This window comes from Eriocheir sinensis, chromosome 6 (genome assembly GCF_024679095.1).
Source record: "Eriocheir sinensis breed Jianghai 21 chromosome 6, ASM2467909v1, whole genome shotgun sequence".
In the NCBI taxonomy this organism is placed as follows: domain Eukaryota; kingdom Metazoa; phylum Arthropoda; class Malacostraca; order Decapoda; family Varunidae; genus Eriocheir; species Eriocheir sinensis.
The window spans coordinates 26,142,948-26,170,069 of NC_066514.1; the positions used below are offsets into that span (position 1 = coordinate 26,142,948).

The following is a 27,122-nucleotide window of genomic DNA, read 5'->3' on the forward strand; positions in this document are numbered from 1 at the left end:
TCCCAGCCACCTGCTCCCCTTCCCCTCCCTTCCCACCCTTGCCATCCCCTTTTCACCAGCTCCCCCCACTTCCCTGCCGACCCCCCACTCCCCACCCCAGCTCTACCCCTCTACCCCTTTTCTCAGCTCCCCACTTCCCTGCCGACCCCCCACTCCCCAGCCCCCTACTCTACCCCTGCCATCCCCTTTTCATCAGCTCCCCACCCTGCCCCTCCCTACCCTGACTCACCTAACCCCTGCCATCCCCTGCCATACCCATTTTACCAGCTCTCCTCCATCCCCATCCCCTCCCACACCAACCCCACCCTGCCTTACCGAACCCCCTGTCAACCCCTTTTCACCACCTCCTCACCCTTCCTTGCCGGCCCCTCACTCCACAACCCTCTACTCTACCCCTGCCATCCCCTTTTCATCAGCCCCCCTCCCCCCCCTAGCCCCCCAGTGCTCCCTCTCCGCCAGGCTTCTCCGGGATTATTGCCATTATATTCTTAAAGCCACTAATCATGCCATTATGCCGACTCAGCCCCGCGCATGGCACTTCTTCCCACCGGAGTCATTTGCCCCACTAATGGAGGGCGTGTTTGTTTTGGTTTTGTTAGGTTATGTTAGGTTAAGTTTAGGGTATCTTCAAACACATGATAGCCAGCACCTTATGGTATAAATCAACAAAGAATGACCTCACTTTGTTGTATAGAAAGTCTCATTAGTAAGGAAGCATATATGAATTTTCTGAGTCAAGGCCTATAGTGTTTGTTTTGGTTTTGTTAGGTTATGTTAGGTTAAGTTTAGGGTATCTTCAAACACATGATAGCCAGCACCTTATGGTATAAATCAACAAAGAATGACCTCACTTTGTTGTATAGAAAGTCTCATTAGTAAGGAAGCATATATGAATTTTCTGAGTCAAGACCTATAGTGTTTGTTTTGGTTTTGTTAGGTTATGTTAGGTTAAGTTTAGGGTATCTTCAAACACATGATAGCCAGCACCTTATGGTATAAATCAACAAAGAATGACCTCACTTTGTTGTATAGAAAGTCTCATTAGTAAGGAAGCATATATGAATTTTCTGAGTCAAGACCTATAGTGTTTGTTTTGGTTTTGTTAGGTTATGTTAGGTTAAGTTTAGGGTATCTTCAAACACATGATAGCCAGCACCTTATGGTATAAATCAACAAAGAATGATTTCATTTTGTTGTCTAGAAAGTCTCATTAGTAAGGAAGCATATATGAAATTTCTGAGTCAAGACCTATAGTGTATGTTTTGGTTATGTTAGGTTAAGTTTAGGGTATCTTCAAACACATGATAGCCAGCACCTTATGGTATAAATCAACAAAGAATGACCTCACTTTGTTGTATAGAAAGTCTCATTAGTAAGGAAGCATATATGAATTTTCTGAGTCAAGACCTATAGTGTTTGTTTTGGTTTTGTTAGGTTATGTTAGGTTAAGTTTAGGGTATCTTCAAACACATGATAACCAGCACCTTATTGTATAAATCAACAAAGAATGGCCTCACTTTGTTGTATAGAAAGTCTCATTAGTAAGGAAGCAAATATGAAATTTCTGAGTCAAGACCTATAGTGTATATTTTGGTTTTGTTAGGTTAAGTTTAGGGTATCTTCAAACACATTATAGCCAGCACCTTATGGTATAAATCAACAAAGAATGGCCTCACTTTGTTGTATAGAAAGTCTCATTAGTAAGGAAGCAAATATGAAATTTCTGAGTCAAGACCTATAGTGTATATTTTGGTTTTGTTAGGTTAAGTTTAGGGTATCTTCAAACACATGATAGCCAGCACCTTATGGTATAAATCAACAAAGAATGACCTCACTTTGTTGTATAGAAAGTCTCATTAGTAAGGAAGCATATATGAATTTTCTGAGTCAAGGCCTATAGTGTTTGTTTTGGTTTTGTTAGGTTATGTTAGGTTAAGTTTAGGGTATCTTCAAACACATGATAGCCAGCACCTTATGGTATAAATCAACAAAGAATGACCTCACTTTGTTGTATAGAAAGTCTCATTAGTAAGGAAGCATATATGAATTTTCTGAGTCAAGACCTATAGTGTTTATTTTGGTTTTGTTAGGTTATGTTAGGTTAAGTTTAGGGTATCTTCAAACACATGATAGCCAGCACCTTATGGTATAAATCAACAAAGAATGACCTCACTTTGTTGTATAGAAAGTCTCATTAGTAAGGAAGCATATATGAATTTTCTGAGTCAAGACCTTTAGTGTATGTTTTGGTTATGTTAGGTTAAGTTTAGGGTATCTTCAAACACATGATAACCAGCACCTTATGGTATAAATCAACAAAGAATGACCTCATTTTGTTGTATAGAAAGTCTCATTAGTAAGGAAGCATATATGAATTTTCTGAGTCAAGACCTATAGTGTTTGTTTTGGTTTTGTTAGGTTATGTTAGGTTAAGTTTAGGGTATCTTCAAACACATGATAGCCAGCATATAAATCAACAAAGAATGAAAAGTCTCATTAGTAAGGAAGCATATATGAAATTTCTGAGTCAAGACCTATAGTGTATGTTTTGGTTATGTTAGGTTAAGTTTAGGGTATCTTCAAACACATGATAGCCAGCACCTTATGGTATAAATCAACAAAGAATGACCTCACTTTGTTGTATAGAAAGTCTCATTAGTAAGGAAGCATATATGAATTTTCTGAGTCAAGACCTATAGTGTTTGTTTTGATTTTGTTAGGTTAAGTTTAGGATATCTTCAAACACATGATAGCCAGCATCTTATGGTATAAATCAGCAAAGAATGGCCTCACTTTGTTGTTTAGAAAGTCTCATTAGTAAGGAAACATATATGAATTTTCTGAGTCAAGACCTATAGTGTTTATATTGGTTTTGTTAGGTTATGTTAGGTTAAGTTTAGGGTATCTTCAAACACATGATAGCCAGCATCTTATCATATAAATCAACAAAGAATGACCTCACTTTGTTGTATAGAAAGTCTCATTAGTAAGGAAGCATATATGAACTTTCTGAGTCAAGACCTATAGTGTTTGTTTTGGTTTTGTTAGGTTATGTTAGGTTAAGTTTAGGGTATCTTCAAACACATGATAGCCAGCATCTTATCATATAAATCAAGAAAGAATGACCTCACTTTGTTGTATAGAAAGTCTCATTAGTAAGGAAGCATATATGAATTTTCTGAGTCAAGACCTAAAGTGTTTGTATTGGTTTGTTGTGTTAGGTTAAGTTTAGGATATCTTTAAACCCATGATAGCCAGCACCCTATGGTATAAATCAAGAAAGAATGGCCTCACTTTGTTGTATAGAAAGTCTCATTAGTAAAGAAGCAAATATGAAATTTCTGAGTCAAGACCTTCAGTGATTGTTTTAGTTTTGTTAGTTTATGTTAGGTTAAGTTTAGGGTATCTTCAAACATATGATAGCCAGCATCTTATCATATAAATCAACAAAGAATGACCTCACTTTGTTGTATAGAAAGTCTCATTAGTAAGGAACCATACATGAATTATCTGAGTCAAGACCTATAGTGTTTGTTTTGGTTATGTTAGGTTAAGTTTAGGGTATCTTCAAACACATGATAGCCAGCACCTTATGGTATAAATCAACAAAGAATGATTTCATTTTGTTGTCTAGAAAGTCTCATTAGTAAGGAAGCATATATGAAATTTCTGAGTCAAGACCTATAGTGTATGTTTTGGTTATGTTAGGTTAAGTTTAGGGTATCTTCAAACACATGATAGCCAGCACCTTATGGTATAAATCAACAAAGAATGACCTCACTTTGTTGTATAGAAAGTCTCATTAGTAAGGAAGCATATATGAATTTTCTGAGTCAAGACCTTTAGTGTTTGTTTTGGTTTTGTTAGGTTATGTTAGGTTAAGTTTAGGGTATCTTCAAACACATGATAGCCAGCACCTTATGGTATAAATCAACAAAGAATGACCTCACTTTGTTGTATAGAAAGTCTCATTAGTAAGGAAGCATATATGAATTTTCTGAGTCAAGACCTATAGTGTTTGTTTTGATTTTGTTAGGTTAAGTTTAGGATATCTTCAAACACATGATAGCCAGCATCTTATGGTATAAATCAGCAAAGAATGGCCTCACTTTGTTGTTTAGAAAGTCTCATTAGTAAGGAAACATATATGAATTTTCTGAGTCAAGACCTATAGTGTTTATATTGGTTTTGTTAGGTTATGTTAGGTTAAGTTTAGGGTATCTTCAAACACATGATAGCCAGCATCTTATCATATAAATCAACAAAGAATGACCTCACTTTGTTGTATAGAAAGTCTCATTAGTAAGGAAGCATATATGAACTTTCTGAGTCAAGACCTATAGTGTTTGTTTTGGTTTTGTTAGGTTATGTTAGGTTAAGTTTAGGGTATCTTCAAGCACATGATAGCCAGCATCTTATCATATAAATCAAGAAAGAATGACCTCACTTTGTTGTATAGAAAGTCTCATTAGTAAGGAAGCATATATGAAATTTCTGAGTCAAGATGTACAGTAACTGTATCGGGTTGTGTTAGGTTAAGTTTAGGATATCTTTAAACCCATGATAGCCAGCACCCTATGGTATAAATCAAGAAAGAATGGCCTCACTTTGTTGTATAGAAAGTCTCATTAGTAAAGAAGCAAATATGAAATTTCTGAGTCAAGACCTTCAGTGATTGTTTTAGTTTTGTTAGTTTATGTTAGGTTAAGTTTAGGGTATCTTCAAACACATGATAGCCAGCATCTTATCATATAAATCAACAAAGAATGACCTCACTTTGTTGTATAGAAAGTCTCATTAGTAAGGAAGCATATATGAATTATCTGAGTCAAGACCTATAGTGTTTGTTTTGGTTATGTTAGGTTAAGTTTAGGGTATCTTCAAACACATGATAGCCAGCACCTTATGGTATAAATCAACAAAGAATGACCTCACTTTGTTGTATAGAAAGTCTCATTAGTAAGGAAGCATATATGAATTTTCTGAGTCAAGACCTATAGTGTTTGTTTTGGTTTTGTTAGGTTAAGTTTAGGGTATCTTCAAACACATGATAGCCAGCACCTTATGGTATAAATCAGCAAAGAATGACCTCACTTTATTGTATTGAAAGTCTCGTTGGTAAGAGAGCATATATGAAATTTCTGAGTCAAGACCTTTAGTGTTTGTTTTAGTTTTGTTAGGTTATGTTAGGTTAAGTTTAGGGAATCTTGAAACACATGATAGCCAGCACCTTTTGGTATAAATCAACAAAGAATGGCCTCACTTTGTTGTTTAGAAAGTCTCATTAGTAAGGAAGCATATATGAATTTTCTGAGTCAAGACCTTTAGTGTTTGTTTTAGTTTTGTTAGGTTAAGTTTAGGGTATCTTCAAGCACATGATAGCCAGCATCTCATCATATAAATCAAGAAAGAATGACCTCACTTTGTTGTATAGAAAGTCTCATTAGTAAGGAAACATATATGAAATTTCTGAGTCTAGACCTATAGTGTTTGTTTTGGTTTTGTTAGGTTATGTTAGGTTAAGTTTAGGGTATCTTCAAACACATGATAGCCAGCATCTTATCATATAAATCAACAAAGAATGACCTCACTTTGTTGTATAGAAAGTCTCATTAGTAAGGAAGCATATATGAATTTTCTGAGACAAGACCTATAGTGTTTGTTTTGGGTTATGTTAGGTTAAGTTTAGGGTATCTTCAAACACATGATAGCCAGCACCTTATGGTATAAATCAACAAAGAATGACCTCACTTTGTTGTATAGAAAGTCTCATTAGTAAGGAAGCATATATGAATTTTCTGAGTCAAGACCTATAGTGTTTGTTTTGGTTTTGTTAGGTTATGTTAGGTTAAGTTTAGGGTATCTTCAAACACATGATAGCCAGCACCTTATGGTATAAATCAACAAAGAATGACCTCACTTTGTTGTATAGAAAGTCTCATTAGTAAGGAAGCATATATGAATTTTCTGAGTCAAGACCTATAGTGTTTGTTTTGGTTTTGTTAGGTTATGTTAGGTTAAGTTTAGGGTATCTTCAAACACATGATAGCCAGCACCTTATGGTATAAATCAACAAAGAATGACCTCACTTTGTTGTATAGAAAGTCTCATTAGTAAGGAAGCATATATGAATTTTCTGAGTCAAGACCTATAGTGTTTGTTTTGGTTTTGTTAGGTTATGTTAGGTTAAGTTTAGGGTATCTTCAAACACATGATAGCCAGCACCTTATGGTATAAATCAACAAAGAATGACCTCACTTTGTTGTATAGAAAGTCTCATTAGTAAGGAAGCATATATGAATTTTCTGAGTCATGACCTATAGTGTTTGTTTTGGTTTTGTTAGGTTATGTTAGGTTAAGTTTAGGGTATCTTCAAACACATGATAGCCAGCATCTTATCATATAAATCAACAAAGAATGACCTCACTTTGTTGTATAGAAAGTCTCATTAGTAAGGAAGCATATATGAACTTTCTGAGTCAAGATCTACAGTAACTGTATCGGGTTGTGTTAGGTTAAGTTTAGAGTATCTTTAAACTCATGATAGCCAGCACCCTATGGTATAAATCAACAAAGAATGGCCTCACTTTGTTGTATAGAAAGTCTCATTAGTAAAGAAGCATATATGAATTTTCTGAGTCAAGACCTATAGTGTTTGTTTTGGTTTTGTTAGGTTATGTTAGGTTAAGTTTAGGGTATCTTCAAACACATGATAGCCAGCATCTTATCATATAAATCAACAAAGAATGGCCTCACTTTGTTGTATAGAAAGTCTCATTAGTAAGGAAGCATATATGAATTTTCAGAGTCAAGACCTTTAGTGTTTGTTAGCTTTTGTTAGGTTAAGTTTAGGGTATCTTCAAACACATGATAGCCAGCACCTTATGGTATAAATCAACAAAGAATGACCTCACTTTGTTGTATAGAAAGTCTCATTAGTAAGGAAGCATATATGAATTTTCTGAGTCAAGACCTATAGTGTTTGTTTTGGTTTTGTTAGGTTAAGTTTAGGGTATCTTCAAACACATGATAGCCAGCACCTTATGGTATAAATCAACAAAGAATGACCTCACTTTGTTGTATAGAAAGTCTCATTAGTAAGGAAGCATATATGAATTTTCTGAGTCAAGACCTATAGTGTTTGTTTTGGTTTTGTTAGGTTATGTTAGGTTAAGTTTAGGGTATCTTCAAACACATGATAGCCAGCACCTTATGGTATAAATCAACAAAGAATGATTTCATTTTGTTGTCTAGAAAGTCTCATTAGTAAGGAAGCATATATGAAATTTCTGAGTCAAGACCTATAGTGTTTGTTTTGGTTTTGTTAGGTTATGTTAGGTTAAGTTTAGGGTATCTTCAAACACATGATAGCCAGCACCTTATGGTATAAATCAACAAAGAATGACCTCACTTTGTTGTATAGAAAGTCTCATTAGTAAGGAAGCATATATGAATTTTCTGAGTCAAGACCTATAGTGTTTGTTTTGGTTTTGTTAGGTTATGTTAGGTTAAGTTTAGGGTATCTTCAAACACATGATAGCCAGCACCTTATGGTATAAATCAACAAAGAATGACCTCACTTTGTTGTATAGAAAGTCTCATTAGTAAGGAAGCATATATGAATTTTCTGAGTCAAGACCTATAGTGTATGTTTTGGTTATGTTAGGTTAAGTTTAGGGTATCTTCAGACACATGATAGCCAGCACCTTATGGTATAAATCAACAAAGAATGACCTCACTTTGTTGTATAGAAAGTCTCATTAGTAAGGAAGCATATATGAATTTTCTGAGTCAAGACCTATAGTGTATGTTTTGTTTTTGTTGTGTTATATTTTGGGTATCTTCAAACACATGATAGCCAGCACCTTTTGGTATAAATCAATAAAGCATGACCTCACTTTGTTGTATAAAAAGTCTCATTAGTAAGGAAGCATATATGAATTTTCTGATTCGAGACCGATAGTAACTGTTTCGGGTTTTGTTAGGTTATGTTAGGTTAGGTTTAGAGTATCTTCAAACACATGATAGCCAGCACCTTATGGTATGAATCACCAAAGAATTATCTCACTTTGTTGTATAGAAAGTCTCATTAGTAAGGAAGCATATATGAATATTCTGAGTCTAGACCTATAGTGTTTGTTTTGGTTTTGTTAGGTTATGTTGGGTTAAGTTTAGGCTTTTAATAAGTTGGATGTTAATAATGTTTTGGTTGTAAAAGAACCAGGCAGGACAAGTAGTAACGGTTTTAAGCTTGATAAATTCAGATTCAACAAAGACATAGGCAAGAATTTGTTTACCAATAGCGTGGTGGATGAGTGGAACAGGCTTGGCAGTCATGTCGTGATACCATAGATACATTCAAGAAGAGGTTGGATAAATTCATGTTAGGTGGGGTTTAGCTTACAGGAGCTGCCTTGTATAGGCCAACCTGCCTCCTGCAGACTCCTTACATTCTTATGTTCTTATGTTATCGCTTGTTCATCTCCGTCACTCACTCATTCACCTACTCCCTCACTCATTCACTCCCTCTCCCACTCACACACACACACACACACACACACACACACACACACACACACTCGATATGCCTATTGTGTGTGTGTGTGTGTGTGTGTGTGAGAGAGAGAGAGAGAGAGAGAGAGAGAGAGAGAGAGAGAGAGAGAGAGAGAGAGAGCAGTGGTGCTTGCAGGGAGGCGCGTGCAGGCAGGGGAGGGGCAGTAGCACCACGCCCCCGGGTCATGTGCTGTATCTACCATATGGGGGACCGTAATAAGTTATAAACACGTCTGGACATGTTTTCCCCTCTGTCGAATTCCCTCCCTGACATATGCCTCCTTATCTTCCCTATCTCCTCTTTCCCTCCCTCCATCCTTCCCTACATAGTATTCTTCCCCTTTCCTCCCTCCCTTCCTTCTTTATTTTCCTTCTTAAATTATCTCCATTTTTTCCTCCTCCCCTCCATCCTTCCCTTCATAGTATTCTTCCCCTTTCCTCCCTCCCTGCTTTTTTTTTCCTTCTTAAATTATCTCCATTTTTTCCTCCTCCATATTTTATCTCCTGTTTCTTTTCCTCCCTCTTTCTCTCTATCCATCCTTTCCTCTTTTCTTCCTCCCTCCTATTATTTTTTCCTTTTTGTTATCTCTTTCATTTTTTCCTCCATATTTTATCTCCTGTTTCTTTTCCTCCCTTTCTCTCTCCATCCTTCTTTTCCTTTCATCTTCATATTATGCTTCCTTATCATGCCTGCCTTCCTTCCTTTCTATATTAGCTATCTTATTTTTTCTCCTTATATTTTTTTCTACTGCGTCTTTCCTTTTTCTATCCATCCATCCATCCATCCTTCCTTCCCTTCATCTCTTTCTTCATTCATTCATTCATTCATTCATTCTTTCTTTCTTTCTTTCTCCCCGTTATTCCCTCTTTTGCTCTCTCCCTTTCTCGTGCTGCTTAGCTTTTCCGTGCAAGTGAGGAGGCATGTGACCTCGGTGACCCCCCTCCTCCCACCCCTCCCCGGTTGCCTCTTTCCGAAGGTTACAAACTAGGATCTGCTCGGCACTTTCAAGGGTCGGCGAGTGATGTCGGCGCCCAAGTACAAGGCTTTCGTAGGCGTTTTTAGAGCATTTCCAGGGGCAGTTAAATGACCCTGGTGGCAGTTCTACCATTCATCTGTACCTAGAACCTAAAAAAACACTCATTAGAACTGAGCATTTCATTTCAGGGTAGTTTAAATGACCCTGGTGGTAGTTCGATCATTCATCTCCACCAAGGACCTAAAAAACACTCATTAGAACCCTTTTGATACCCTTTTTGGACTATTTCCATTTCGGCACACAAGTACACTTATTTGACAAGGCTTTCGAAGGCGTTTTGGGCATTTCCAGGGGCAGTTAAATGACCCTGGTGGTAGTTCGATCATTCATCTCCACCAAGGACCTAAAAAAACACTCATTAGAACCCTTTTGATACCCTTTTTGGACTATTTCCATTTCGGCACACAAGTACACATATTTGGCTAGGCTTTCGTAGGCGTTTTGGCCATTTCCAGGGGTAGTTAAATGACCCTGTGGTAGTTCGACCATTCATCTGTACCAAGGACCTAAAAAACACTCATTAGAACCCTTTTGATACCCTTTTTGGACTATTTCCATTTCGGCACAAGGCTTTCGTATGCGTTTTGGGCATTTCCAGGGATAGTTAAATGACCCTGGTGGTAGTTCGACCATTCATCTGTACCAAGAACCTAAAAACACTCATTAGAACCCGTTTGATCTCCTGTTTGGCCTTTGGAAATTGTTGATATGAGAGGCGGAAGCGTCTGGGAATACCAACGCTAGACCTGCACCTCTTGGCCGGCGGTCTGCCACGCGCCCTCCACCACCGCGCCTTGGCAAACACACCTCGTCGTTCACTCGTGTGTCCCGGGGCAAGGCTCACGCACGCGGCCACATGTGCTCGTCCGCGGGCGTGAGGAGGGCAGGGCAGGGCAGGGCAGGGCGGATGAGTAATGGCGATAAGATGGCGATAATGGGGCGGTATCTCTGCGGCCGGTCGAGGAGGACATTGACCAGCAGAGAACAAGTGTCGCTCGAGGCTTAATAGGCAAGGTTACTGAACTCAGCTGGCACCCTCTGAGGCGAAGGAGGAGGACGAGGACGACGAGGAGGAGGGGGAAGAGAGGGAGATTGAAGAGGAGGAGGAGGAGAGCTGAATGAATGTTTAACCCACTCCCAGCATTCCTTGGCATTGCGGGCATTGTCCTCAAGCATCAGGAGGCGGCGCGGAGGCCCAGCCAGACCCAGTCACCCCGCCCGCCGTGCCTCGCTGCCTTGAACCCCGCGGGACACATCAACGCCGGGGCCTTGACACCCTTGAAATCTGTTTATTAAAGGATTCAGTGAAGAGATGTCGCCGCCAGACGCCTCCACGGGGGGTGTACGCCACAGTGCCAGTGTTGTGTGGTCAGCCAAGAGGAGGAGAAGGAGGAAGAGGAAGAGGAGGAAGAATAATAATAAGAAGAAGAGGAAGCCTGCCGGGGACTTTGAGTCGTATTGCAAGACATTTCGCCACCCAAGAACACATATTTGACAAGGCTTTCGTAGGAGTTGTGGGCATTTCCAGGAGTAGTTTTATGACCCTGGTGGTAGTTTGACCCTTCCTCTGTACCATGAACCTCAAGAAGTACTCATTAGAACCCGACTGACCCCCTCCTTGCCCTTTAGAAATAGATGATGTTAGAAGTGAAAGCGCCTTATAACACCAACCTTTGACTCTTCCAAAAGGGAAACATCAAAACATCTTAGAATGAAATATTAGCAATGTGCGTTTGGTTCCTCCTGCCTCATTTTCTGGCTTCTTCTGTTGTCTTTGTGAGAGCAGAAGGTTTTTTTTTGTGCGTGTGTGTGTGTGCGTGCGGTCCTTGTTCCCTCGCTTCTACCGTGACAAGTAAAGTAACAATTAAGTCTTCCAGTGTCTTAGCAATCTGTGTCGAGCCAAGGAAGCGTCACTTGAGATCGTTGCTTCCCCTTGTCTTAGTGAAGCGCCAGCCCCGCCGTGGCCTTGGGGGCGTCGACCGCTTTTTGCATTTGCTGGTGGGTGAGCGCCGCGCCGGGAGAGGAAGTAACCGCCGTAGATCAGGGCGGTGAGGCGCGGGCGTGAAGGACCGGTAGGAAGGAGGTCCAGGGGTGCCGAGTGGAGCGAGAAGCTGAAGGGGCGGCGGCGTCAACGACCTGATACCACCAAGATGCCACGACCAGTCCAAGGCCAGCCCCATCAGTCCCTCAGCTGCTGTCCCTTGACCTTACCTAGACCTAGAGCGCTCTCCTTGCCTCCTTACCCCCCCCCCCCACACACACACACACACACACACCTTGACAAATTTTCCTTCCGGGTTTTAACAGAAAAGCAGATCGAGAAAAACATAATAAAATGCGCGTATGAGGGTGGAGGAGAGGAGGAAAGTGAGTGAGGGGAAAATGATAACAGGGGAGAGGAAAAAATGAGGCGGGAAAGAAGGGGAATGAAGGTGAAACAACAGAAAAGCAGATAGAGAAAAAACAAAATGAAATGCGTGTATGAGAGTTGAGGAGGAAGGTTTTTCTTCAGTCCAGGAGATCCCCTCGTAGACCTTCCTCCTCGTGCCCCATTCCTTGCTGACCCCCCTCCCCCACCCCCCTCCTCCCCCTTCCTATTTACTACATCGTGACCAATTCTCCAAGTTACGAAACCCGACCAAATAATGTTAGCTGATCCAGATGTTAACGCCTCCAGTGTAGTAACAAAGATATCTTCAGTAAGTCCTTATGATGCACAGTGATTGGTATTACAAGATACTTTCGATTCTCACATCACTTATTTCTAAAGGTCAAAGAAGGGGTCAGTCGGGTTCTATTGAGTGCTTCTTCAGGTTCATGGTACAGAAGAAGGGTCACACTACCACCAGGGTCATAAAACTACTCCTGGAAACGCCCACAACTCCTACGAAAGCCTTGTCAATTATGTGTTCTTGGGCTGCGATTTGTCTTGTAATACGACCCACAGTGCTTTCAAACACATTCATCTCCCCCTCTTCCTCCTCTTTCTCTGTTTCATTTTCTTCGGTTCCCTTCCCTTCCCCTCCTTCTCCATCTTCATCTCTCCTCCTCCTCCTCCCTATTCCTCATTTGCCAAGGCTTCTCCACCGTGAACTTGAAAAACACTCCTAAGAACTCGATTCCTTTGTGGCCTTTTGGAAGTGTTCGTTGTGAGCGGAAAGCATCTCAGAATACGAGACTTGGTATTCTTAGACAGTTCCGCCTCTGACATCAACTATTTTCAAAGGCCAAAAATGAGATTAGTCGGGTTCCAGTGAGTGTTTTTGTAGGTTCATGCCACAGAAGAAGGGTCAAACTACCACTAGGGTTAATAAATTACTCCTGGAAATGCACGAAACTCTTACGAAAGCCTTGTCAACTATGTCCTAGGGTAGATTGGTATTATAAGACTTGCTTCTCACTTCACCTATTTCAAAAGGTCAAAGAGGGGGTCAGTCGGGTTCTAATGAGTGTTTCTTCAGGTTTATGGTACAGACGAAGACTCACACTACCACCAGGGTCATAAAACTACCCCTGGAAATTCCCACAACTCCTACGAAAGCCTTGTCAATTATGTGTTCTTGGGCTGCGATTTGTCTTGTAATACGACCCATTATTGGAATGCTACAAACCAGTGCTCGGAGTGTCGCCTCACCATCACCTCGCGGACTCCCTCAGGCGCTCGAGTCCCCAAACGGAGGATCGGACGCAGGATCAATGGGAGCAGTACCTCGGAGGGCTTCACGGGTGGACGCTCGACGCAAACACCAAAAATCGGAATCAATATCGAGAAGAGGGAGTGAAGAAGTGGCGGTCGAGGAGGAGGAGGAGGAGAAGGGAACCGAAGAAAATGAGACAGAGGAGGAGGAGGAGGAGGGAGAGAGGGAGAGGAGTAGGAAGGGGAGGATGATTAGAAGACAGGAAATGAGATGGAGAAGGGAGAGGTAGAGGAGAAGGAGGAGGAGGAGGAGGAGGGAGAGAGGGAGATGAGTAGGAAGGGGAGGATGATTGGAAGATAGAAAATGAGATGGAGAAGGGAGAGGTAGAGGAGGAGGAAGAGGAGGAGGAGGAGGATATCTAATGCCCCATATATTTCTTTCGGTATCTCTTTAAGTAGGGTAGGTCACGTTCGGAGTGTGTGTGTGTGTGTGTGTGTGTGTGTGTGTGTGTGTGTGTGTGTGTGTGTGTGTCACCGGAGTACACACACACACACACACACACACTCACACAGTCCATCCTCGCCATTAAAGAAAACAGTCGCTTGTACTTTCTCCTCTTCATCATCATCATCATCATCATCGCCGCTCTCTTTCACTTCATTATTGCAGTACATTTTATGGGTGACGCTGCCCCGCTCCCACCGCCCCCCACCCCACCCCACCACCTCTCGGGCCGCGCTGTGAGCACTGTGTTATCATGGTGGTGGTGGTGGTGGTGGTGAAGTAGCACACCACCACCACCACCACAACCACCACCACCACCACCACCACTGTTTCAAGTACTGTGGAGTTAAACTATCACAAAAGATTTACATTTCCACGAATATATTAAGCGATGGTAGGCAGGCAGTAACGTTATCATGGTGGTGGTGGTGGTGGTAATAAGTAATAGTAGTGATGGTGGTGGTGGTATAATGGTGGTAGTGGTGGTAGTTGTAGTGGTAGGTGGTGATAGTGGTGGTGGTGGTAATGGTTGCAGTGGTGGTGAGGAATGGTGGTAGTGGTGGTAATGATAGCGGTGGTGGTGGTAGGTAGTGGTAGGGAATGGTGGTGGTGGTGGTAGGTCATGGTGGTAATGGTAGCGGTGGTAGTGGTAGGTCATGGTAGTGGTGGTAGTGGAGGTGGTGGTGGTAGGTAGTGGTAGGGAATGATGGTGGTGGTGGTAGGTCATGGTGGTAAGGGTAGCGGTGGTAGTAGAGGTGGTGGTGGTAGGTCATGGCAGTGGTGGTGGTGGTGGTGGTAAGTCATGGTGGTGGTGGTGCTGGCGGCGGTCCGTTCCTCCTCCCCTCAGCGAAGGTAACAGAGGTAAATAAATATCACCACTTTTTTAATGCCGGCGGGGAAGAGGAATGTGTGAAAGTGTTTACCGGGCGCAGCAGCGGGCGGGGGAGGGGAGAAAATACTTTAAAACGTCAGTGATGTATAAGAGGACCGACGGCGAGGGCGGGGCGAGGCGAGGTAGGTAGGGGCGGGGCTGGGGGTGACAGACACGCTTAGCTCACTTCAGTACAGTTGCCTCGTCGGGGGGAGGGGGTGGGGGGGGTCGTCTTTGCATCGGGGTTCCCTTCGTGGCTTCATTCTCTTCTATTTCTGATTTGTTGTTTACATCTCAAAAAACTCGTGTGAAATGATACTTTCCTCTTGTATGTGTGTCGTTCAGTAAGCCACTCCGCGTTCACTCCGAAAGTTCAGTTGCCTCACCGGGGAGATCGTATTTGCATCGGGCTTCCCTTCGTGGCTTCATCCTCTTCTATTCTTGATTTGATGTTGTTCATATCTCCAGAAACTCGCGTGAAATGATACTTTCTTGTCTGTGTAGCGTTCAGTAAGCCACTCCGCGTTCACTCCGAAAGTTCAGTTGCCTCACCGGGGAGATCGTATTTGCATCGGGCTTCCCTTCGTGGCTTCTTTCTCTTCTATTTCTGATTTGTTGTTTACATCTCAAAAAACTCGTGTGAAATGATACTTTCCTCTTGTCTGTGTGTCGTTCAGTAAGCCACTCCGCGTTCACTCCGAAAGTTCATTTGTCTCATCGGGGGGATCGTCTTTGCATCGGCCTTCCCTTCGTGGCTTCTCTCTTGCCTATTCCTCATTTGTTCTCGTTCATGTCTTCTAAAACTTGTCTGTGTGTCGTTCAGAAAATCACTCCGCCTCTCCTCCTCCTCCTGCTCGTCACTCCCGGCTTCTGCTTGAGCGAGGCGGCGGCACACGCACCCACACGTTCCTCAGAGCTCGTGGCGTGAAAGGAGGTGATTCACAACATGATTAGAGCCACCAGCGTGTGTTGCGCATGACGTGTGTGTGTGTGTGTATGCGTGAGTGGAAGGCGTCACGCGCGGAGCCAGCAGGACCCATTGACCCCGGCAGACCCTCGCCATCCGCAGGCAGTACTGGTTGCCACGCCCCGTCGTCGCCGTCCTCACTGGATCCACATTCTGCCCCGCCGCCTCAGTGCATCCCTCCTTGACCCGGGACCAGGCTTGCCAGATTATCGTACTCAAAACATCGCAGTTATCAGTTCCAGGGCCCAAAACTTTCCTACCCACACAGATAACGAAATTCCAGTTCAAGTTATCGTTAAAAGCATTACATATTGGCGTTTGTTTGCAATAGCTGTGACTCAGAACCGGAAAATACGATGTGCTGAGTGTCTGAGTACGATAATTTGGTAACCCTGCCCGGGACCATCTTTTGTTCACGTAGAAGGAGGCAGACCAAGACCAGGGTGAAAAATTAACCTCCTACCCTCTCTTGCCCTGTGAATAACTGTTAGGAAGCTGGAAATTCTACGTGATCTGTTGAATTGGTGAGACGGTTTGATATCCCCCTCGTGGAAGCGTTCAAGTCACAGGAAGGTGGCAGACGGTAGGAGGGAAAGAACTGACTTGCTTGTTTTGTTTTTTTCCAGCGCCCCCCTCCCCCTCCTCTCTCTCTCTCTCTCTCTCTCTCTCTCTCTCTCTCTCTCTCTCTCTCTCTCTCTTATGTAATAGAGGAGTAGGATGGCCAGGAAAGGCTTAGGAGAGAATAACTAAACTATGTTATACGCCCCCCTTCCTTCTCCCCCTTCCCAACCCCCCCCTCTCTCTCTCTCTCTCTCTCTCTCTCTCTCCGCACCTTTTTGACAGCGGAGTTTATCCCAATGCACGCCACGTCCTCAACGACCCGTCCTTCTGCTCTACATCCGTCGTCTGCGCCTGCCGACACATATTCGTTGGAGTTTTGGTATTTCCAGGGGTAGTTTCATGACCCTGGTGGTAGTTCGACGCTTTCTCTGTACTGTGAACGTAAAAAAATCACCCGTGGGAAGCCGATTCATATCCATTTCGGCCTTTGGGAAGAGTTGAGTGTCTGGGGAGGGAGGGTTTTGGGCAAAGGGTAATATTCTTCAAGATTTTGCCGCCCAACCACACATATTTGACAAGGCTTTCGTAGGAGTTTTGGCCATTTCCAGGGATAGTTTCATAACCCTGGTGGTAGTTCGACTCTGTTTCTACACCATGAACGTAAAAAAGTCACTCATGGAAAGTAGATTCATTTGTTTGGCCTTTGGAAAATTAATAGCCGAGTGTCGGGAATGGAGGATTTTGGGCGAGTTTTGGCCATTTCCAGGGATAGTTTCATAACCCTGGTGGTAGTTCGACCCTGTTTCTACACCATGAACGTAAAAAAGTCACTCATGGAAAGTAGATTCATTTGTTTGGCCTTTGGAAAATTAATAGCTGAGTGTCGGGGAATGGAGGATTTTGGGCGTAGGGTCATAATCTTAACCCCTTGACTGCGGATTTCCTACAAGAACACATCACCAAGCTACAGGAATGGATCAAAAAGTGGCTGCTACAATTCAGTGAAGAAAAATATAAAGTCATGTACCTTGGGAGGGAAATCCAGCATACCAAAACCACATGGGAAACACTCCACTATCCACCACAGAGGCAGAGAAATACCTGGGAGTTTATGTTACCAGGCTACCAGTGAAAGCCAAATCCGTGCCAATCGCAGCGGACGGGTTAAACATTTCGCGGTCCAAACACACATCTTTGACAAGGCTTTCTAAGGAGTTTCGGCCATTTCCAGGGATACTTTCATAACCCTGGTGGTAGTTCGACTCTTTCTCTGTACCATGAATCTAGAAAAACACTCCTTAGAACCCGATTGCTCTCCTATTCTGCCTTTGGGAAAACTTGATGTTAGAGGTGGAAGCGTCTGAAAATACCCCCCTGTACATACCTTGGTCGCCGCCGCCACGCCCGAGGGATGAAGGCAGACGGCGCGCCACGAGGGTGAGGCGGCGGTGGGGGCGAGCCTGACCTTGTGATAACAGGAACCTACGCACACTTGTCCCTTACGTAAGAGGCGACGAGCATGCGGTCAGCCAGCCAGCCAGCCTCTCCGCTTCTACTTAGCCGCATCCACCTCCACCTCCACCTGCCCCAGGCCTTACTATAGGTCATGGAAGCTCTCTTACATACATACATTCATACATATATACATACATTCATACATATTTTACCCACCTACCAAGTTACCAACCTACCTGCATACATATATACATACATACATACACATACACATACACATACATTTTACTCTATACCATATCACAAAAGTACACACACACACACACACACACACACACACACACACACTTTCATACATACATACACACTTTTCATCTTTATATACCTAGTTAATTCTTTATGATTATTGTTTGCATGCGTGTATACGAGAGAGAGAGAGAGAGAGAGAGAGAGAGAGAGAAAAGATCATTTATCATTGTTCTATCTCCGGTTATGACATCCTCCCCCTCTCTCTCTCTCTCTCTCTCTCTCTCTCTCTCTCTCTCTCTGGGGGGTCATCAGAAAGGTATATAGAGAGGGCTGTTAAAGAAAAGAAGAAGCAGCGGTGTACAGTTGTGTGGTGTAGCCCCCCGCCCCCCTCCCCCCCTCCCCATTCTCCTCTCCTCCCCAACTCCACTCTCCCCACACACATTTTCTCTCCTTTCACCAAGCCCCGCCTCCTCTCCCCCTCCCCCCCCCGCACTATAGACCTGCGTATCGCCCCTCCCCTGTCTTCCCCTCCTCTCATCCCTCTTCCCTCCCCCTCCTCCCCTTCTTCTCTTCCTCTAGTCCTCCTCCTAACTCCCCCCCCCCATATTCCCGTTCCCGGTAGTTCTACGCCTCTGGAAGCATCGCCGCCCCCCGCACACTCACTGCGTCACGGAGGAAAATTAATAGAAATGAATAAAGACGTAAATAAAGAGATAAATATAGATGTTTGTTAACGGACTTGGACACACACACACACACACACACACACACACACACAGTCATACATACATACTTATTCGGGTATATAAGAGAGAGAGAGAGAGAGAGAGAGAGAGAGAGAGAGAGAGAGAGAGAGAGAGAGAGAGAGAGTCAATTTTCCACAAGATTGCCAAATTATGACGTTTTCACCTTCCTCCCTTACATAAATATTTAAGAAACCCATCCTTCCATTTTTCTCTCCACGTCCTCCTCCTCCTCCTCCTCCTCATCATCATCATCATCATCCTATTTAAGAAACCCATCCCTGTATTTTTCTCTTCGCCTTCTCCTCCGCTTCGTCCTCCTCCTCCTCCTCCTCCTCGTCATCATCATCATCCTCTTCCTCTTTAAGAAACCCATCCTTCTAGTTTTCCTCTCCTCGTCCTCTTCCTCCTCCTCCTCGTCATCATCATCATCCTCTTCCTATTTAAGAAACCCATCCTTCTAATTTTCTCTTCCTCTCCTCCTCCTCCTCCTCCTCCTCCTCAGAGACATGCTTACAAAAATGCGTGTTTGTGGAGCCTTACATAATACCACTTCAACCACCTCCACCACCACCACCACCACCACTACCACAGTCACCCCTCCCCCACATACCAACACCACCTCCACCAACGCCTCCACCACCACCACACCGACACACCACCACCTTTTTAGCTGAATAAAAGGAAAATGTTGTTAGTATATATATAAAGAAACACTATCACCACCACCACCATCACCACAATCACCACCACCCACACCCCTTAATTCCCCCCATCTTCTACCCTCTCCCCCCTTAACAGAAAGACACAAGGACAAACACCTCCTCCCACTAGTTCGCCACACACACACACACACACACACACACACACACACACACACAATGTCAAGTGCGTATATGTAATAGATGCAATCATTCTTACGCGAGAGAGAGGAAAGTCAAGGTCATATAACGAATTAGAGGTTGGTTATCAGCGGCGAAAACAACAACGTAAACAACAACAACAACAACAAGAGGAGGAGGAGTTTACTTTTACATAATCACAACGGAGAAGAAATAAAAAAAAATATACGAAAGAATAGAAAGGAATGTTTTTAGGTGACGCAGAAGAGGAAAAGACGAATATAGAAAAAGCGTTGTCCCTCGTCTGTGTGTGTGTGTGTGTGTGTGTGTGTGTGTGTGTGTGTGTGTGTGTGTGTGTGCAGGCTTGTCCACTCCCTGATTTTTCCTTCATTATGCCAGAGAGAGAGAGAGAGAGAGAGAGAGAGAGAGAGACACAAATTACTGCTTCAATCTCCTTCAACCCCCCCCCCCTACCCCTCTCTCTCTCTCTCTCTCCCTCTCTCTCTCTCTCTTTCATCCCGTTACCTTAGACACGTGGAATTACGATGTGTGTGTGTGTGTGTGTGTGTGTGTGTGTACATAGTGTATAGCACGATGTCCTTATGTAACGCTACAAGTGTGTGTGTGTGTGTGTGTGTGTGTGTGTGTGTGTACGCAGTGACCCCGTAGCCCACCTCTCGTCACGTGGACTCGGTAAACTTAAACATCAATGAATAAGCTTTTTTTTTCACTTTTTTTTTTTTTCTTTTCAGCTTTCAAAGGAGTTATTTTTGTGCGCTGTAATTCCTTTTGACACGTGTTTTCTCTTACGAAGCTTGCTCTCTCTCTCTCTCTCTCTCTCTCTCTCTCTCTCTCTCTCTCTCTCTCTCTCTCTCTCTCTCTCTCTCTCTCGTCTGTTTCATCAATTTCTTATCTTTTCCTTCTCCACTTCTTTATCTCTCATACTTACCTCCTCTACTTTCCTCTCTTTTCCCTCCCTCTCTCTCTCCCTCTCCTTCTCTCTTTTTCTCCACCCGTTCCTCCTCTTAACCCCATTTCGCCCTATCTACGCACATCTCTCTCTCTCTCTCTCTCTCTCTCTCTCTCTCTCTCTCTCTCTCTCTCTCTCTCTCTCTCTCTCTCGTCTGCTTCTTCACTTTCTTATCTTTCTCCTCTTCTTTATCTTTCCCACTTTCCTCCTTACTTTCCTCTCCTCATTATCTCTCTCCTTTTCTTTCTCCTCCAATTCCACTTATTCTTCTCTTCCTTTTATCTCTTCTTATCTTTATATGTCTCCTCTAACCCTCTCTCTCTCTCTATCTGTATCTATCTATCTGTTCATATATCTATCTATTTAGCCAATCTGTCCATCTTTTTTTTTTTTTTTCTAACATTTTCCTTTTACAGCCAAACAGGATAATGTATCTGACCTCTTTTCATCTTTTTCCTTAATCTTTTGAACATTTTATCTTTCTTTATCTCTTTCTTTCCAAACAGCAACAAACATTAAGATTTTTTTTTCATATATATTCTAACATCATCATTTTCCTTTTTACAGCCAAACAGGATAATTTCTCGACCCTTTTCATCTTTTTCCTTAACCTTCTGAACATTTTATCTTTCCTTATCTCTTTCTTTCCAAACAGCAACAAACATTAAGATTTTTTTTTTCATATATATTCTAACATCATTTTTTTCCTTTTTACAGCCAAACAGGATAATTTCTCGACCCTTTTCATCTTTTTCCTTAACCTTCTGAAGATTTTATCTTTCTTTATCTCTTTCTTTCCAAACAGCAACAAACATTAAGATTTTTTTTCATATATATTCTAACATCATTTTTTTCCTTTTTACAGCCAAACAGGATAATTTCTCGACCCTTTTCATCTTTTTCCTTAACCTTCTGAACATCTTATCTTTCTTTATCTCTTTCTTTCCAAACAGCAACAAACATTAAGATTTTTTTTCAATTATATTCTAACATCATTTTCCTTTTTACATCCAAACGGGATCATTTCTGAAGGCCTTTTCATCTTTTCTTTTTCTTCGCTAACCTTTTCAGCATTTTTCCATCTCATTCATTCCGAACAGTAACAAACACTAAGATTTTTTTTTCATATATATATAGTCTAAGATCATTTTCCTTTTCTAAACCAAACAGGATCATTTCTCGGACCTATTTTTTTCCTCGCTAACTTTTCGAACATTTTCCCTTCTCCATCTCTTTCTGGACGGTGAAGGACACACAGTATTTTTTCAAACCGCATTTTTTTCCTTTTCCAAGATATTCTGCCGCTAAAAAAGGAGCATATATGGGCCTTTTCATCTTTATTATTTCGCTAATCTTCTCAACATTTTTTTTCCTTTCCTTATCTTTCTTTCTTCCTTTCCGGGGCAGCGAAGAAAATTTTCCCCCGGGATTACGACTTTTCTGTAATTAAATTTCTACTCGGCGGATCGGCCCGTGAAAACGTTTCCTGGAGTTTTAATAAAAGAGGAAGAATGTCGCCTCAGGAGCCGCCTTCCGCCCCTCCGTCAGGCCTAACGCGGCCCTTCTGCAGAAACCCCGAGGAAGAGGAGGAGGAGGAGGAGGAGAGAGAGGAGGGAACGGTGACAGGAGGAGGAGGAGGAGAAGGAGAGAGAGAAGGGAACGGTGACAGGAGGAGGAGAAGAAGGAGATAGAGAAGGAGAGAAGAGGGAACATTAGCAGAAGTATGAGGAGGAGGAGGAAAGGGAAGAAGCAGGAGGAGGAAGAAGAATGGGAAGAGGAGAAGGAAAAGGAGGAGTAGAATGGACCAGGAACAGAAGGAGGAAGAAGGCAGGAAGGAGCAAGGTCAGGAGGAGGAGGGGGAGGAGGGAGTATGATGGTAGGCGTAGGAAGGGGTGGGATTTATACAAGGAAATAAATTAGATACAACGCACGTGATGAAAGAGAAGGAGGAGGAGGAGGAGGAGGAAGAGGAGGAGGAGGAAGAGGAGGAGGAGGAGAGAAGGAGGAGGTAATGTATAAAAAAATAGATTAAAGAAAAAAAAATAAAGAAATCTAGATGGAAAGGAAGAAGAAGGAGGAGGAGGAGGAAGAGGAAGAGAAGGAGGAGGAGGAGGAGGCGTCTGTAAATTCCTTTTGTAGAATTTGATAACGAAGCGGAAAATAAAGGAAGCGATGAAGGAATGTGTGTGTGTGTGTGTGTGTGTGTGTGTGTGTGTGTGTGTGTGTGTGTGTGTTCATTTCCTGGTTCGGTGAAGATCAATTGTATAAGCAGTAAAAAAAAAAAAGTACCATCAGTAGTAGTAGTAATAGTAGTAGTAGTAGTGGTAGTAGTAGTAGTAGTAGTAAGTAGTAGTGGTAGTAGTAGTAGTAGTAGTAGTAGTGGTGGTGGTGGTGGGGTTTGTGATGCTGAGGGTGGTGATGGTAGTGAGTGTGGTCGTGGCGGAAGTGGTAATGATGGTGATGGTTATGGTGGTGGTGATGGTGGTGATGGTGGTGGCTGGGTTGCGTGAGGGGGTCGATTACCTGACCGATGCGTGAGGCCAGACCACTCTACACGTCTTGTCTTGTTGTGATGGGAGAGGCAGACAGACAGGGAGGGAGTGGGAGAGACAGACAGACAGACAGGGAGGGAAGGGGAGAGACAGACAGACAGACAGACAGACAGGGAGGGAAGGGGAGAGACAGACAGACAGACAGACAGGGAGGGAAGGGGAGAGACAGAGACAGACAGACAGGGAGGGGGAATAAGGAAACAGACAGAGGGAAAGACATTTAGAAAAGCAGGGAGAGTTGGCTTGGATTGAAGGAGGCGTGTGGACAGACAGACAGAAAGACAGACAGACAGACAGATACATGGACAGAGTTAGACAAGCAAGGAGAATATAAGTAAGGAAACAAGGAGATAGACAGAGACAGCGAGGTAGTTAGACAGGGAGACAGGCAAGCAGTTGAATACACAGACAGGACTGACTAGCTGACTGGCTGACTGACTGACTGACTGACGAATCGAAAAAGGAGCCGGTTAAAAAAAAAAAAAGCAAATAAAAATGTATATCAAAGAAGATTCCAAATGTTCCGTCACTCGAGAGGCAGAAGGGAGGGAAAGGGAGGAGGGGAGAGGGGAGAAGGGGAGAAGGGAGAAGAGGGGAACGGGATATGGGAGAAATGGGGGAGGGAGAAGAGAAGGGAGTGGGGGAAGGGGGAAGGGAGGGAGAAGAGAGAAGGGTGAGGGGAGGGGTGTGCGTGAGGGAGAGGGGGGAAGGGGGAGGGAGGGGGGGGTGTTTTATAAGGAAAATATATAAGCATGAAGGAAAAAAATATTATGTTTATTTTTTTGGTTATTTTTACTTAATTTTATTGATATATTTTTGCCTTTTATTCTTTTTGGGGATGGAAATATATAAAACAATTGCTTCATTCTAAGTTCTTCCCTCCTCCTCCTCCTCCTCCTCCTCTTCCTCCTCCTCCTCTTTCTCTCTTCTTTTCCTGCAAAACAGTGGACTGAATGAACACGAAAGGAGGGAGAAGAAGGAGGAGGAGGAGGAGGAGGAGGAGGAGGAGGTTAAGACGAAAGAAGAAGAGGAGTTAAGAGGAAAGAAGAAGAAGAAGAAGGAGAAGGAGAGATGAGAAGAAATAAGGAGGAGGAAGAGGAGAGGAGGAGGAGGAGGAGGAGAGCGTCACCATGGCTACCGAAGAGGAGGAGGAGGGGGGGGGAGGGGTTGTGATTTAGTCTTCTTAGCGTATATAGGTCTCCTCCTCCTCCTCCTCCTCTCTTGTCTTCCTTTACCCTCCTCTCTGCTGGTCACTTCTCTCCCACTCTCCTCCTCTCTTCATTTCTCTCCCCTCCTTCATTTTCAACTCTCTTCACTTCCCCTCCTCCTCCTCCTCCTCCTTTCTTCATCTCCCTTCTTCCTTCATTCTCCTCTCCCCTCTCCACTTCTTTCTTTCACTTCTTCTCTTCTTTCATTCACTCCTCTCCCTCCATTTCCCTCTTCCAATCCCTTTTCCTCCATTCCTTTCGTTCCTTCTTCCTTCCTTGCTCTTTCTCTCCCTTCCCTCCCTCACTTTTCCTCTCCTCTCCCTCCACTTCTTTCTTCCTTTCCTCTCCTTCCCTAATTCCCAGTTTCTTCTCCTTTTCCTCTCATCTAACCTCCCTCCTCCTCCTCCTCCTTAGACACGCTCACCAGAGATTTTCCTTCAAGTAACCAAGGAAGTGAAATAAGTAATAAGCAGCTTCATACCTCTCCTCCTCCTCCTCCTCCTCCTCCTCCTCCATCATTATCATCATCAGCATCGTCTTCCAGGAACCTCGTGATGTCAGCTGATTAACATGTTTTCGACACGTTGTTTTTTTAGGTCGTCACGTCCTTTTAATATTCTCCTCCTCCTCCTCCTCCTCCTCCTCCTCCTCGGGTGTTATAGTAGGAGGGAAGGAAGGTGGAGGCGAAGAAGGAGGGAGTTGCGTGTGTGTTTATGTGTGTGTGTGTGTGTGTGTGTGTGTGTGTGTGTGTGTGTGTGTGTGTGTGTGTCCTCCATGCCCTTAGATGCTTGGGAACAGGGTGAGTGGTAGGTCGTGTGTGTGTGTGTGTGTGTGTGTTGACATTCTTACCGTCTGAGCCGACTTATCTATCTGTCTGTCTGTCGTGTATTTTCATCAGTCTCTCTCTCTCTCTCTCTCTCTCTCTCTCTCTCTCTCTCTCTCTCTCTCTCTCTCGGGAAGGGCAAAGGGAACGGTAAGACACACTTTAGAAGGCTTGAAGGGCAGAGTAGGGCATGACAGGGGTAGGGTAGGAACAGGGTAGGACAGGGTAAGGCATAGTAAGGGAGGGGAAGATGAGGCAAGGAAGGGCAAGAGGGGAGAGGAGGGGAGAGTTGGGTAGGGCAGGGCAGGACAGGTTAGGATAGAGCAGGGGAAGATAGAACAGGGTAGGGCAAGAAATGGCAGGGTAGGACAGGGTAGAATAGAGCAGGGTAAGGTAGGACACAACAGGGCAAGGCAGGGGAAGGCTAGGCAAGGAAGGGTTAGGCGGGGTTGGGTTAAGGTACACACAACCATTTATACTCCAAGGACATACACTCTCTGACCTCACCTTGACGGGCTGACTGACTGGCTGGCTCATTAACTGGCCGACTTACTGACTGGCTGGCTGAGTGGCTGGTTGACCTGGTAACTGGCTGACTGGCTACTCGAAACACACACACACACACACACACACACACACACACACACACTCACATTTTCTCTTTCACACTTGTCAGATACGAAATTCACCACTGAGCGTTACGGTGTTGCATCGATAACCGTCACATCTTCATACTGCGTCGTGGGGGGATATTTTTAACTTTTTTTTTTTTACCGTGTGGCGTCAGCGGGTGTGGTGGTGGTGGTGGTGAGCGAGCTATCAAGGCTTATACAACGGTGAGGTGGTGGTGTGGGGTGCAGGGGAAGAGAAGGGAGGGAGGTGGACGAAGACGAAGGGGAGAGAGAGAGAAAGGGAGGTGGAAGATGGGATAGGGGAGAGAGGGGTGAGGAAGGACAGGAAGGAAAGAGAGATAACTATGGTGTGGAAGGAGAGAAAAAAGAAAGAGAAGGGAGGAAAGGAAAGGAGAGATCAGAAATGTGGTATGGACGAAGAGAAAAGAAAGAGAAAGAGGGAAAGGAAAGAGAAGTGGAAGAATCGGGAAGAGAACGATGAAGGAAAGAGAAGAGAAGCTGAGATGAGAAAGAAAGGAGAAAAAGAGAGGAGAGGGAAGAGAAAGGCAAGGAAGAAAAGAGAGAAGAGGAAAGAAGTGGAAGAGAACGAAATGAGGGAAACCAGAGAAGAGGAAAAGGGAGAGAAGAAAAAATCGTTAGTGGTGACGGAGGAGAGAGAGTGAAAGTGGAATCCAGGGAGTGATATTAGTATAACAGTGTTGCTTATAGGCCTATATGTACACTGGTCTGACTCTGGGGCATTGCTTCAAAAAGTTATGGATTTAAAAGGTATCGGTAGTAGTAGTAGTAGTAGTAGTAGAAGAAATAGAAGCAGTAGTTAGGTAGAAAACACAGACAAAGGAAGGAACTAACAATATATAATGCGTGTCAGACTTTTCCGGGGCACAAGATCCTGAAAATATTGCAAGTTCGAGAGAAATCGGTAGTTTTTCTTCAGATTTGAGGTTCCCCGGAATCCACAAAAAACGCCATTGTACCGACAGACCAGTTTTCTTCACTAATCTTACACGATGGACGCTTTGGGCAGAGCTTCGGATGTTGCGTGTGTGTGTGTGTTTGTGTGTGTGTGAGTGTGTTTAAAAAGTAGGTATCATTAGTTTTATGGAGCCTTTAATTCCACCCATCACTCCATCCTCTTGTTAAGCTTCGCCTGTCACCCATTCCTCTCTGTCTCCTACGGTAACACAACGATCACCTGACTCCCGACCTATTTACTGGCAACACTGCAACCTACTTACTCTCATATGCCGGGTCATTCACAACGATCACCCACGCATTTATATAGACACTACCTACTTACTGAAGCGTATCATCTTAGGTTTATCATCTTAATATCATCGACATCATATAAGTCTTCTCCCCATTCCTCTCCCTCCTCCTCCTCTTCCTTCTCCTTCCATCTCTCCCTCTCCCTCTCCCTCCTTTCTTTGTCTTATTTTCTCTCCTCTTCTTCCCTTCCTTTCCTACCCACTTAAGTGTCATCCATCCCTCTACCAAGACTCATCCATTCACCCATT

General features: G+C 43.6%; 1 protein-coding gene and 1 long non-coding RNA gene across 5 annotated transcripts in view; both read left to right on the forward strand.

The window, feature by feature from the left end:
* LOC126990852 (phosphatidylinositol 3-kinase regulatory subunit alpha-like) overlaps window positions 1-27,122 on the forward strand; it is a 120,853-nt gene that overhangs the window by 58,362 nt on the left and 35,369 nt on the right. The window lies entirely within an intron of this gene.
* Window positions 470-7,130, forward strand: LOC126990908 (uncharacterized). 3 transcript variants are annotated; one of them, XR_007744922.1, is made up of 4 exons: window positions 470-1,444; window positions 5,679-6,185; window positions 6,515-6,683; window positions 6,842-6,971. It is a non-coding gene; the product is annotated as an uncharacterized LOC126990908 (long non-coding RNA). The 3 variants fall into 3 exon arrangements; XR_007744919.1 differs by lacking the exon at window positions 6,842-6,971 and adding an exon at window positions 7,001-7,130 and having other exon boundaries at window positions 473-1,444; window positions 5,679-6,683; XR_007744918.1 differs by having other exon boundaries at window positions 473-1,444; window positions 5,679-6,683.